The sequence below is a fragment of the Orycteropus afer genome, unplaced genomic scaffold (assembly GCF_000298275.1).
Source record: "Orycteropus afer afer isolate SDZICR_OR568_19922 unplaced genomic scaffold, OryAfe1.0 scaffold00007, whole genome shotgun sequence".
NCBI classification, from domain to species: Eukaryota; Metazoa; Chordata; class Mammalia; order Tubulidentata; family Orycteropodidae; genus Orycteropus; species Orycteropus afer.
The window spans coordinates 11,051,530-11,056,321 of NW_006921594.1; the positions used below are offsets into that span (position 1 = coordinate 11,051,530).

At 40.8% G+C, this 4,792-nt stretch overlaps 1 non-coding gene across 1 annotated transcript; it reads right to left on the minus strand.

Moving 5' to 3' along the window:
- Positions 1-1,458: 1,458 nt before the first annotated feature.
- On the minus strand, positions 1,459-1,529 carry TRNAG-UCC. Its single transcript has one exon. It is a non-coding gene; the product is annotated as a tRNA-Gly (tRNA).
- Positions 1,530-4,792: the final 3,263 nt, after the last annotated feature.

A 4,792-nucleotide genomic window follows, 5' to 3' on the forward strand; every position in this document is an offset into this window, starting at 1 on the left:
GAAAACATTTGGAATTGCCATCGTTTTCTCATTTTTGATGCCAGTGTCTTCTCACAGGATTCACAAGAGAAGAAAAGTCTCACTTGTTCTGGAAATGCCAGAAAACATTCCAAAACTTGCTTAGCGTTCCTCCTAGCAACAGATCTGATGACTTCCTCACATTTCTTCCGGGTAGCACTGCTCTCATGGTGTTTATCACTTTATGCCACTTAGTAGCCTTACAATCATGGGCCATTACATCCATTTCTATGCCTCGGTTTTCCCTTATGTTGAATAGGGATGATAAAACTACTCGCCTTAGAGTAATTATGAGGAGCAGATATTTACCAATCTATAACAAAAGTACTTGGCAATGACTAAGCCCTCAATATGTATTAGCTATGTAGTCATTTTATCTGCATTGTCAATGGCTAAACCTATGAGTGGGTAGATTGACGTGGACAGAGAATCATGAAATTTGGGTTTGAGTCATGGTGGTGCCACTTATTAGCTGTGATGAATCATTGAGAAGACATCTACCCTTACTTAATTTTTTTTTTTTTTAGTCTGTAAAATAGCTAGAAAAACCTGAATCATTCATCATGAAAGGAGATTACCTCTGTGGAAAGTAAATTGAACATTGGGGAGCATTATTGTTTCTCATCTCTGTCCTTGATTGGAAGGTGATGAATTTTAGTCATCTTTGCATTTTGATGGCTCTGAGATTAACCCCTTGGCCCTAGTGGGCCTTCAGCAATGCTTGTTGAATGAACCGTTTAACAATTCAACACATCTGACAAAAAGGAAGCAAGCCAAGAAGGCCTCTGTGTGTTTACCATGATGTTGTTGTTGTTAGCTATTGTGGAGTTGGCTCAGGGGTAGAATGCCAATAAGTAAGGAAAGCACAGGCTTACTTGTGCTTACTCACTCATCTGTAGTGAACAGTTTCACATATTTTTCACAACAATTTCAACCCATTTGTGAAATTGTTCACTACAGATGAGTAAGCACAAGTAAGCCTGTGCTTACCTTGCTTACTGGGTACTCCGTCCCTATCAGGGATTGGAATTTGAAAAGAGGCTTTAATTGTGCAGACGGGTGCTGTGGAGTTGGGAGAGAGACAGATGCCAGCCACACCTAGAAGTTGATGTGGTAAAAAAAACAATGGGAAATTTCACTAAAGATCAGTAAGTAAGCATAAGTAAGCCTGTGCTTACCTTACTCTTTGGGTAATCCCACATCGAGTCAGCCTCTGACTCATGACAAGCCCATGCACCAGAGCAAATAGTGTCCAGTTCAGTGTGCTATCAGTCCTTTGCGACCAATGAAGGTTTTCATTGGCTGAGTTTTTGGAACTAGATGGCCAGGCTTTTCTTCCTCGTCTGCCTCAACTCAGTCTGGACGCTTCCACAAAAACATGTTTAGCATCATAGAAACATGCAAGCTCCATTGACACACAGGTGCTAGCTGTGCTTTAGGTGCATTGACTGGGAATTGAACCCAGGTCCCCTTCATGGAAGGCAAGAATTCTACCGCTGAACCACCAATGCATCCGTGGTCAACAAAGATGGTGTGAAATCCACTCATAACTGCATATGACCAGTTCTTTACAGATGAGCCCATCAGGATCTCCCTCAGAAGCTTTCCAGTGTTAACTTCTATCAGATTGGCTCAGGGTAGACTGGAAGCACAGTTAGAACAGTGAGGATGGGTTGTGCTGCTCTGGGCAGACACTGAGACTGAGAAGAGATGATTTAAAAGCCTGGCAGTTAATTGTGGAGTCGGGAAAACTAATAAAACAGACATGAGAACTTAAAAAACCCTTCAGGATGGGGCTTTTACTGTAAGGAAAGATCCTATGGGGTTTACTGAAAGCTAAATGAGAGAAAGCAGTTGACATCTTCTTTGGAGAACAATTTCACTTTGGCAGGGCTAGAACAGATGACCTAAGATGGCAGAATCTGCTAATTTTCATGATTGCCTCAGGGAAGTAAATTGGCTCTGTTTTTGCAATATGTTTCTCAAGCATAACTTCTTGGTCTGCTGCACAGGTAATTAACTACAAAGTTCATGCTGCCAATTATCTCCACTATGACCTAATTTTCTCTAATGATGCCGAAACCAGAATCTACTGGGTTTTGCAATCTCTACCCAGTAAATGTTAAAACCTTTATCTGGCAAACAAATTGCTCGATCATGTTAGTTTATGTAACTATTTATATCATCAAGATTTGAAATCATGTGGAGAATTGGTGATTATTATTTAGTAATGACCTCAGCACTAAAATGAATTCATTTTTCCTTATCAGCATTTTGGTTTCCACTCTGTTTTCCTTTTTACTCTGAAGTAGTGTCCAGTTCGGTGTTGCTATCCGTAGCTTGAATGTCAGTTTAAATGGCACACTCATCTAGTTTGTGGATGACATGACCGAGGAAGGCATAACAAGGACAGAATAGGGAAGCCAAAAATTTTTGGCAGGTTGTTATAATTGGCCTCAATCTAAAAAGGTGAAATATATTAATGGGATAAAAAGAAAACCTTCCCTTGATTCTGGGAAAAAAAAAGAAAAGATGAGGGAAATATAATATTAATTATCAGGGTGGTATACAGCTGTAAGAACAGACTGGGAAATGAGGTGTTATAATCTTAGTTCCTTGGTGGTGCAAATGTTTTACCAAACATGGCTGCTAACCGAAAGTTTGGAGGTTCAAGTCCACCCAGAGGCACCTCAGGAGGAAGGTCTGGTCACCTACTTCCATAACTCAACCATGAAAACCCCGTGGAGCACTGTTCTAATCTGATATACATGGGCCACCACGAGTTGGAATCGATTTAACAGCAACTAGTTTACCGGTTAATCTCAGTCTGTTAGGCACCTTGGAACTCAATCAGGGTACCAAAGGAAGAGAAATTTACTGCCCAGTTTCCCTGTTGGGACTGGAAAGTGGGAAAGCTGTCAGGGTTCTTGAGGCAACCATAGGAACTGACTCCTCTCACAGTTCCATTCCGGGCCTTTCTACTAATCTTTGCATATTCAGTAGGTTCTTCTCTGACTCCCAGTTATCTAATTCAAATCTCAGAGAGAGCTGGTTTGATGACTTTGCTTTCCACCATCTTTTCCTGGGAAGGAAGATTGGGCAATCTACTTCCATAGAGATATCGCCTCGGAAACCCAAGCAGGGGTTGCTATGAGTTGGAAACGACTTGACAGTAGTGAGTTTGGTTTAGTTTTGGTTTTCTCTTCAGCAGGCACCTTTGCACAAAGCTATCTCATGAGTCATCCACTAACCTCTGTAGGACACCCTTGAGTTAGTGCTTACCACCAGGCCAAGCAGTGACTGTCTCTCTTAAAATAGTAGTTTATCCCTGTTTTTCTGAACAGGGTGATGTGACTGGGGAAGTTTAAGCTAGTGAGCATGGGCATGGCTACAATGGCCAGGGAGGATCAGAACCAATGAGTGAAAACTACAGGAAGAAAAATTCATTTCCATATCCACCAAAACCAAAAAAACCAAAACCATTGCCTTCAAATCGATTCTGACTCATAGTGACCCCTGTAGGAAAGAGTAGAACTGCCCCATAGGGTTTTGAGACAGTAAATTCTTGTGGAAATAGATTGCCACATCTTTCTACTGTGTAGCCAAGTTGTCTGGTGGGCTCAAATTGCTGATCTTTCAGTTAGCAGCCTAGCTTTTTAACCACTGTGCCACCAAGGGTCCTTCTCCATATTAAACACCTTAAAAATGGAGTGGGCCATAGGCAGATGGATGGTTGGGTTTAATGACCTTCCAGGCCCCTTCCAACTCTCAAAACTGTGTTTTTATTTTTTAAATATCATTCTTTTATTTCTTCTCAGAAGTGTTTAATGAAAAGCATCTTTTCACATTATTTTTAAAATGAGCCATGGCAATCATTCTGTCACAGTTATAATTAGGATATGCCTAAGGTGTCAGAAACAGTAAGGCTTTTATATTAGCCTCTTTTAAATAAAAAATATTTTGTATGAGAAATATTTGTAAATTAGATTTTATTATAGTCAATAACAGTGCTATTCAGAGGAGGGAAATGATTTACATAATGTAAATGTAATGGAGCAGCAAACTGTAACAAGGATAGTTCCCTAAGGTGATTGGATGTGTGGTTAAAAAACTTCCCAAGTAAATTGTAAATGGCATTCCAGAGAGTTCACTTGGACTTTTAATCTTAGACGTCAATGATAGTGAGTGTGTGGCTTACTTTTCAAATTACTGATTTGGCATTGTTTGTGTTGTGTGAGGAGAAAATAAAAATCATTCCATAAAATGTTTAATGCTCCCCTCAAACAACTGAAGTTAGTTATTTACTCTGAGAACTTCTAAGGCACTAGGGAAACTCTAGGATACTTCCATTTTCCAGCGGAAGAATGCATTGTGACAAAAACGATGTAGCCAATAGCGAGCAAGTAGTTTTACCTCAGCCTGCTTGGTAGTTGCATTCCCTAGAGGCAGTGAATGGTCAGGAGAGAGAGAGGAGCTGTAACAATTCTAGATCCGTCATTTTTTGGGAAAGAAAAATCTCTCTTGGCCTCAGTTCCTTCATTTATAAATTGGGTATGATAATAGTACCTGGAGGAGCTCTGGTAGCGTAGTGCCTAAGGCACTTGACTGCTAACCAGAAGGCTGGCGGTTCAAACCCACCAGCCACTCCTCGGAAGGAAGATGGGGCAATCTACTTCCGTAGTGATACTGCCTCGGAAACCCAAGGAGGGGTCGCTATGAATTGGGTCTGACTCGACGGCACACAACAACAACAACAACAATAGTACCTGGGTAA